Genomic DNA, 9215 nt, shown 5'->3' with positions numbered 1-9215 from the left:
GCCCATCTTGGGTTCCAGGAGCTCGGACGGAGGAACCTCCGGGGCCGGACCGTTCCGAAGGAGGGGGTCAAAACCGAGTTTGGCTCCATGTCGACTGGAGCTCCGGCCCCGGGGCGGGCCGGGCGGCCTGGCCGGGCGAGAGTTCCAGGAGCCCGGCCGCGATTCCTACTTCTCCCCGGTGCCCTGCCCGGAGGCCGGGCGGGTCCGGGGGCCTTCGGCGCGGGCAGCGGGCTGCTCCCGCGGGGGAGACGAGCCGCCCTAACGCCCGGGAGGGAGGCCCGGGGTCGACCTGGCTCCCGAGCTCCGGCCCTGGAAGTCCGTATGAGGATTTTCAAACGGGCCGTGCCCGGGCCTTCGCTCCAGGAGGCCGGACACTTTCGGCGGTTGCTCCCGGCGGCTGGGCCGGGTGCCACATCTACAATATTGCCAGGAAAGGTCCGCGGAGATTTTCGGGGACACGGTTTTCGGGACCCTAGATGCCCATCTTGGGTTCCAGGAGGTCGGACGGAGGAACCTCCGGGGCCGGACCGTGCTGCAGGAGAGGTTCAACCGCGAGTTTGGCTCCATGTCGACTGGAGCTCCGGCCCAGGGGCGGGCCGAGCGGCTTGGCCGGGCGAGAGTTCCAGGAGCCCGGCCGCGATTCCTACTTCTCCCCGGTGCCCTGCCCGGAGGCCGGGCGGGTCCGGGGGCCTTCGGCGCGGGCAGCGGGCTGCTCCCGCGGGGGAGACGAGCCGTGCTGGGCCCCGGGAGGGAGGCCCGCGGTCGACCTGGCGCCGGGGCTCCGGCCCTGGAAGTCCGTATGAGGTTTTTCAAACGGGCCTTGCCCGGGCCTTCGCTCCAGGAGGGCGGACACTTTCGGCGGTTGCCCCCGGTGGCTGGGCCGGGTGCCGCATCTACAATATTGCCAGGAAAGGTTCGCGGAGATTTTCGGGGACACGGATTTCGGGACCCTAGATGCCCATCTTGGGTTCCAGGAGGTCGGACGGAGGAACCTCCGGGGCCGGACCGTGCTGCAGGAGGGGGTCAAAACCGAGTTTGGCTCCATGTCGACTGGAGCTCCGGCCCGGGGGGCGGGCCGGGCGGGCAGGCCGGGCGAGAGTTCCAGGAACCCGGCCGCGATTCCGGCTTCGACCCGGTCGACTGCACGGCGGGCGTGCAGGCCGGGGGGCGACTCGCAGGGGCCCTTCCAGGCTGCGGGGCCCAGCGGTTGGAGCCCGGCTACCCCGGCGAAGGGGCGGAAGAACCTGCACGGCGCGGCGGGAGAACCCGGCATGCTTCCGCGGGGCAGGCCGGGCAGGAGTTCCAGGAGCCCGGCCACGATTCCTACTTCTCCCCGGTGCCCTGCCCGGAGGCCGGGCGGGCCCGGGGGCCTTCGGCGCGGGCATCAGGCGGCTTCCGCGGCGGAGACGTGCCTCTCTGGGGCCCGGGAGGTTGGCCCTGGGTCGACCTGGCGCCCGGGCTCGCGCTCCGGAAGTCCGTATGAGGTTTTTCAAACGGGCCTTGCCCGGGCCTTCGCTCCAGGAGGGCGGACACTTTCGGCGGTTGCCCCCGGTGGCTGGGCCGGGTGCCGCATCTACAATATTGCCAGGAAAGGTTCGCGGAGATTTTCGGGGACACGGATTTCGGGACCCTAGATGCCCATCTTGGGTTCCAGGAGGTCGGACGGGCGAACCTGCGGGGCCGGACCGTGCTGCAGGAGGGGGTCAAAACCGAGTTTGGCTCCATGTCGACTGGCGCTCCGGCCCGGGGGGCGGGCCGGGCGGGCAGGCCGGGCGAGAGTTCCAGGAACCCGGCCGCGATTCCGGCTTCGACCCGGTCGACTGCACGGCGGGCGTGCAGGCCGGCGGCGACTCGCAGGGCCCCTTCCAGGCAGCGGGGCCCAGCGGTTGGAGCCCGGCTACCCCGGCGAGGGGCGGAAGAACCTGCACGGCGCGGCCGGAGAACCCGGCATGCTTCCGCGTGGCAGGCCGGGCAGGAGTTCCAGGAGCCCGTCCACGATTCCTACTTCTCCCCGGTGCCCTGCCCGGAGGCCGGGCGGGCCCGGGGGCCTTCGCCGCGGGCGGCGGGCGGCTTCCGCGGCGGAGACGAGCCTCTCTGGGGCCCGGGAGGTCGGCCCTGGGTCGACCTGGCGCCGGGGCTCGGGCTCCGGAAGTCCGTATGAGGTTTTTCAAACGGGCCTTGCCCGGGCCTTCGTTCCAGGAGGGCGGACACTTTCGGCGGTTGCCCCCGGCGGCTGGGCCGGGTGCCGCATCTACAATATTGCCAGGAAAGGTTCGCGGAGATTTTCGGGGACACGGATTTCGGGACCCTAGATGCCCATCTTGGGTTCCAGGAGGTCGGAGGGAGGAACCTCCGGGGCCGGACCGTGCTGCAGGAGGGGGTCAAAACCGAGTTTGGCTCCAAGTCGACTGGAGCTCCGGCCCGGGGGGCGGGCCGGGCGGGCAGGCCGGGCGAGAGTTCCAGGAACCCGGCCGCGATTCCGGCTTCGACCCGGTCGACTGCACGGCGGGCGTGCAGGCCGGGGGGCGACTCGCAGGGGCCCTTCCAGGCTGCGGGGCCCAGCGGTTGGAGCCCGGCTACCCCGGCGAGGGGCGGAAGAACCTGCACGGCGCGGCGGGAGAACCCGGCATGCTTCCGCGTGGCAGGCCGGGCAGGAGTTCCAGGAGCCCGGCCACGATTCCTACTTCTCCCCGGTGCCCTGCCCGGAGGCCGGGCGGGCCCGGGGGCCTTCGGCGCGGGCGGCGGGCGGCTTCCGCGGCGGAGACGAGCCTCTCTGGGGCCCGGGAGGTCGGCCCTGGGTCGACCTGGCGCCGGGGCTCGGGCTCCGGAAGTCCGTATGAGGTTTTTGAAACGGGCCTTGCCCGGGCCTTCGCTCCAGGAGGGCGGACACTTTCGGCGGTTGCCCCCGGTGGCTGGGCCGGGTGCCGCATCTACAATATTGCCAGGAAAGGTTCGCGGAGATTTTCGGGGACACGGATTTCGGGACCCTAGATGCCCATCTTGGGTTCCAGGAGGTCGGACGGAGGAACCTCCGGGGCCGGACCGTGCTGCAGGAGGGGGTCAAAACCGAGTTTGGCTCCATGTCGACTGGAGCCCCGGCCCGGGGGGCGGGCCGGGCGGGCAGGCCGGGCGAGAGTTCCAGGAACCCGGCCGCGATTCCGGCTTCGACCCGGTCGACTGCACGGCGGGCGTGCAGGCCGGGGGGCGACTCGCAGGGGCCCTTCCACGCTGCGGGGCCCAGCGGTTGGAGCCCGGCTACCCCGGCGAGGGGCGGAAGAACCTGCACGGCGCGGCGGGAGAACCCGGCATGCTTCCGCGGGGCAGGCCGGGCAGGAGTTCCAGGAGCCCGGCCACGATTCCTACTTCTCCCCGGTGCCCTGCCCGGAGGCCGGGCGGGCCCGGGGGCCTTCGGCGCGGGCGGCGGGCGGCTTCCGCGGCGGAGACGAGCCTCTCTGGGGCCCGGGAGGTCGGCCCTGGGTCGACCTGGCGCCGGGGCTCGGGCTCCGGAAGTCCGTATGAGGTTTTTGAAACGGGCCTTGCCCGGGCCTTCGCTCCAGGAGGGCGGACACTTTCGGCGGTTGCCCCCGGTGGCTGGGCCGGGTGCCGCATCTACAATATTGCCAGGAAAGGTTCGCGGAGATTTTCGGGGACACGGATTTCGGGACCCTGGATGCCCATCTTGGGTTCCAGGAGGTCGGACGGAGGAACCTCCGGGGCCGGACCGTGCTGCAGGAGGGGGTCAAAACCGAGTTTGGCTCCATGTCGACTGGCGCCCCGGCCCGGGGGGCGGGCCGGGCGGGCAGGCCGGGCGAGAGTTCCAGGAACCCGGCCGCGATTCCGGCTTCGACCCGGTCGACTGCACGGCGGGCGTGCAGGCCGGGGGGCGACTCGCAGGGGCCCTTCCAGGCTGCGGGGCCCAGCGGTTGGAGCCCGGCTACCCCGGCGAGGGGCGGAAGAACCTGCACGGCGCGGCGGGAGAACCCGGCATGCTTCCGCGTGGCAGGCCGGGCAGGAGTTCCAGGAGCCCGGCCACGATTCCTACTTCTCCCCGGTGCCCTGCCCGGAGGCCGGGCGGGCCCGGGGGCCTTCGGCGCGGGCGGCGGGCGGCTTCCGCGGCGGAGACGAGCCTCTCTGGGGCCCGGGAGGTCGGCCCTGGGTCGACCTGGCGCCGGGGCTCGGGCTCCGGAAGTCCGTATGAGGTTTTTGAAACGGGCCTTGCCCGGGCCTTCGCTCCAGGAGGGCGGACACTTTCGGCGGTTGCCCCCGGTGGCTGGGCCGGGTGCCGCATCTACAATATTGCCAGGAAAGGTTCGCGGAGATTTTCGGGGACACGGATTTCGGGACCCTAGATGCCCATCTTGGGTTCCAGGAGGTCGGACGGAGGAACCTCCGGGGCCGGACCGTGCTGCAGGAGGGGGTCAAAACCGAGTTTGGCTCCAAGTCGACTGGAGCCCCGGCCCGGGGGGCGGGCCGGGCGGGCAGGCCGGGCGAGAGTTCCAGGAACCCGGCCGCGATTCCGGCTTCGACCCGGTCGACTGCACGGCGGGCGTGCAGGCCGGGGGGCGACTCGCAGGGGCCCTTCCAGGCTGCGGGGCCCAGCGGTTGGAGCCCGGCTACCCCGGCGAGGGGCGGAAGAACCTGCACGGCGCGGCGGGAGAACCCGGCATGCTTCCGCGGGGCAGGCCGGGCAGGAGTTCCAGGAGCCCGGCCACGATTCCTACTTCTCCCCGGTGCCCTGCCCGGAGGCCGGGCGGGCCCGGGGGCCTTCGCCGCGGGCGGCGGGCGGCTTCCGCGCCGGAGACGAGCCTCTCTGGGGCCCGGGAGGTCGGCCCTGGGTCGACCTGGCGCCGGGGCTCGGGCTCCGGAAGTCCGTATGAGGTTTTTGAAACGGGCCTTGCCCGGGCCTTCGCTCCAGGAGGGCGGACACTTTCGGCGGTTGCCCCCGGTGGCTGGGCCGGGTGCCGCATCTACAATATTGCCAGGAAAGGTTCGCGGAGATTTTCGGGGACACGGATTTCGGGACCCTAGATGCCCATCTTGGGTTCCAGGAGGTCGGACGGAGGAACCTCCGGGGCCGGACCGTGCTGCAGGAGGGGGTCAAAACCGAGTTTGGCTCCATGTCGACTGGCGCCCCGGCCCGGGGGGCGGGCCGGGCGGGCAGGCCGGGCGAGAGTTCCAGGAACCCGGCCGCGATTCCGGCTTCGACCCGGTCGACTGCACGGCGGGCGTGCAGGCCGGGGGGCGACTCGCAGGGGCCCTTCCAGGCTGCGGGGCCCAGCGGTTGGAGCCCGGCTACCCCGGCGAGGGGCGGAAGAACCTGCACGGCGCGGCGGGAGAACCCGGCATGCTTCCGCGGGGCAGGCCGGGCAGGAGTTCCAGGAGCCCGGCCACGATTCCTACTTCTCCCCGGTGCCCTGCCCGGAGGCCGGGCGGGCCCGGGGGCCTTCGGCGCGGGCGGCGGGCGGCTTCCGCGGCGGAGACGAGCCTCTCTGGGGCCCGGGAGGTCGGCCCTGGGTCGACCTGGCGCCGGGGCTCGGGCTCCGGAAGTCCGTATGAGGTTTTTGAAACGGGCCTTGCCCGGGCCTTCGCTCCAGGAGGGCGGACACTTTCGGCGGTTGCCCCCGGTGGCTGGGCCGGGTGCCGCATCTACAATATTGCCAGGAAAGGTTCGCGGAGATTTTGGGGGACTCGGTTTTCAGGACCCTAAATGCCCATGTTCGGTTCCAGAAAGTCGGTCAGAGGAACCTCCGGGGCAAAAGAACCGTGCCGCGCTGCCTTGTCAACCGAGCGTGGAGGCAGCGTGCCCCGATCCGGCGGGCCTGGCCGTGCGAGAGTTCCAGGCTCTGGCCCGCGATTCCGGCTCCCGCCCCCCCCCCCGGTGATGGGCTCGGAGGTCGGGCAGGCAGCGGTGCTTGCTTCCCCAGGAGTGGCGGGGCTCTCCTGACGGGGAACCGGGAGGACCTGGTGTCCGCCGTGGGACTTGGAAAACTTCTGCTCGGTTGCGTTGGGAGCGGTTAACGTGGGAGCTCCGGCCGGGACTATTGTTAGTTACTCTTACCCTGTTAGTAGCTGGGGGCCGCCCCGGTTGCGGCGGCCGATTTGACTGGCGGCACCGGCTGGTTGCCGGACGGGCGGTTAGTCCTCAGCCGAAGCTGAAAAAAGATTGTCCGGGCTCCGCCGCTGTTGGTTTCTTGGCGGCTGGGCTCCCGGTTTCAGAAAATAAAACATTGCGGGGGACAACTGAAAGAAAAACAGGGTGTGCACGTGGGGGGTCAAAGGTTCAAAACGAGTGCTCCCCCGGGGGACAGGGAGCAGAGCACCCCGGACAGCGCCCACCGGCCCGCAAACTGCTTCAGCTTGCCGGCGGCTACCGCCCAGTGGTGCTCCGCTCGGAGGCGGGCGCGCAGGACACCGAGGAAAAACGCCCCGAGGTGCCCGGGAGCCTTCCCGGCCAGAGCCTCCTTCCTGGATAGCCAGATGACGAGCTTGGCCAGAGCCAGGAGGAGGTTGACCAGTCGGTCCCGGGCCCGGGTGGGGCGACGGATGGGGAGTGCGTAAATAAACAGGTGCGGGGAATAGTGCAGCCAGAACTTGAGGAGCAGGTTCTGGAGGAGGAGGTGCAGGGGCTGCAGCCTGGCGCACTCGAGGACCAGGTGCGCCAGGGTCTCCCTCTCGTCACAAAACGGGCATCGGTCGGAGATGGTGTCAATCCGCGCCAGATACACGCCCGTCGCGGCGGCCCCGTGAAGGAGCCGCCAGCCTAGGTCCCCGGCGGCTCTCGGGACGAGCTCCGAGTAGACGCTGAGCCACCGGGGACCGTCGGCCACGCCCTCGCCAAAGTAGTCCCGCCATTGGGTGTCTTGGCGGGACGCGAGGGCGGCGTGGTGGAGCGTCCTGCGGACGAGCGTGTAGAGCTGGCGCCGGTGGGCCGTCGAGAAGCGGACCGGCGGGGTGTCCCCCAGCCTGCAGAGGTGGTGAGGGGCGGAGTGCCTCGGGGCCGGCCGCTGGGCGGGCCCTATCAGGAACTCCGCCGGGCTGGGGGATTCGGGAGGGCGGGGACCGCCCTCTCGCAGGACTCGCTCGACGTAGGCAAGGGCGTCTGCGGGCAGCGCAGCTTTCACCTCCCGGACTAGGCGCGAGCAAGTTGCACGCCCTATGGTCAGGCCCGTGCGCCGGGCCAGCGCCGCGGGGCCCAGCCATCCTCGCTCGTCGTAGTCCAGGAGGTCTCCGAGCCGGGTGACGCCCACCCGGGCCATCCTCAGGGAGGCCTCTGGCGAGGCTGCCGCCGGGACCGCCAGCTGCGGGTTAAAGAACAGCGGCTCGGCCAGCAGGTCGCCGTCCTTGGCCACCCGCGACGGAGACCTGGAGGCGGAGATCAGCCCCCAGGCCTTGAGGAGGTCTCGGTAAAAGGCCGGCAGCTCCCCCGCCACCCGCACGAGCTCCAGGCCGCGCAGGAAGAAGAGCTGCCGGTCGTATCGGAGCCCCCGGAGGCGGCGGAGGAAGGCGCGCCCCAACAGGCTCCACGCCGCGTGGCTACCGTCACTGTACAGCAGTCTCTGCAGGGCCTGGAGGCGGAACGTCAGGACCTGGCTGCGGAGGCACACCAGGCCCTGCCCCCCCTCCCGCAAGGGGAGGGTCAGCACCCGTGCAGAGACCCAGTGCCGTCTTGGCCAGAAGAACCCCAGCGCCCGTCTCTGGAGCCTGGCAAGAACCTCGGGGGGCACGGGGAGGGTATTGAAGCGGTACCAGAGCATGGACAGGATCAGCTGGTTCAACACCAGCGCCCGGCCCCGGAGGGACAGGCACCGCAGCAGCCCCGTCCACGCCCCGATCCGCCTCGCCACCCTCAGTTCTAGGTCTGCCCAATTCTGCGGGGGGGAGGGGTCCGTGGGGCTCAGGTAGACCCCCAGGTAGAGCAGCGGGCCCGCGCTCCACTCGATGCCCCGGAGCGCGGGTGGGAGCGAGCCCACCTGCCACCCGGCACCCACCGTCAGCCCGGAGCTCTTGGCCCAGTTGACCCGGGCGGAGGAGGCCGCCGAATAAACCGCCTGGCAGGCCGCCACCCGCTCCAGATCTTCCGGGCCCTGGACCGCGAGGAGCACGTCGTCGGCGTACGCCGAGAGGACCAGCCGCAGCGCCGGTTCCCGCAGCGCCAACCCGGCCACCCGCCTCCGCAGGAGGCACAGGAAGGGCTCCAGGCCTAGCGCGTACAGCTGGCCCGACATCGGGCAGCCTTGACGCACCCCCCGCCTGAACGGGATGGGTTCCGTCAGGGACCAGTTGAGCTTAACCAGGCACTCCGCGGAGGCGTACAGTACCTGGAGAGCCCGCACAAAGCGCGGTCCGAAGCCGAAGGCCCGCAGCGTGCCCGTCAGATACCCGTGGTCCATCCTGTCGAACGCCTTCTCCTGATCGAGGGAGAGCAGGCCGAACGACAGGCCCTCCCGGCGCGCCAGCTCCAGGAGGTCCCGCACCAGGTACAGGTTGTCGAAGATGGAGCGACCTTGCACCGTGTACGTCTGGTCGGGATGGATCACGTCCGCCAGCACGGACCGCAGGCGCAGCGAGACGGCCTTCGCCACCACTTTATAGTCCGTGCAGAGGAGGGACACGGGACGCCAGTTCCTCAGGTCGCGGAGGTCTCCCTTCTTCGGCAGGAGAGTCAACACCGCCCTCCTGCACGACAGGGGGAGCTCCCCGCGAGCCTCGGCCTCGGCCCAGACCGCGGCAAGGTCCGGGCCGAGCACGTCCCAGAAGGCCCGGTAGAACTCCGTGGTGAGCCCGTCCAGCCCCGGCGCCTTGTTGCCGGGCATGAGACGGAGGGCGAGCGTGAGCTCGGCCAAGGTGAGAGGAGCCTCCAGCCGGTCACGGTCGCCCGCGCCCACCTGCGGCAGTTCCTCCCAGAGCGCGCTGCGGGCCGTCGCCTCGGTCGGCTCCCGGGAAAAGAGCCTTCCGTAGAAGGCCCTCGCGCGAACTCGCAGCTCTCCCGGGGCCGAGAGGGGGGTGCCATCATCCGCCAGCAGGCAAGTGATGTGCTTTTTGGCCCCCCTCTGCTTCTCCAGGCCGTAGAAGAAACGGGAGCCGCGGTCCATCTCCCGCAGGAGGTGGACTCGCGCGCGGACGAACGCGCCGCGTGCGCGGCGGTCCTCCAGGGCTCTCAGCTCCTCCCGCCTCTCCCTGCACTCTCCGCAGAGGGACGGATCCTGCGGGTCGGC

Source organism: Alligator mississippiensis, unplaced genomic scaffold (assembly GCF_030867095.1).
Source record: "Alligator mississippiensis isolate rAllMis1 unplaced genomic scaffold, rAllMis1 scaffold_52, whole genome shotgun sequence".
Lineage (NCBI taxonomy): Eukaryota > Metazoa > Chordata > Crocodylia > Alligatoridae > Alligator > Alligator mississippiensis.
The sequence above is the reverse complement of the archived record's forward strand: the minus strand, read 5'-3'. Positions refer to the sequence as shown.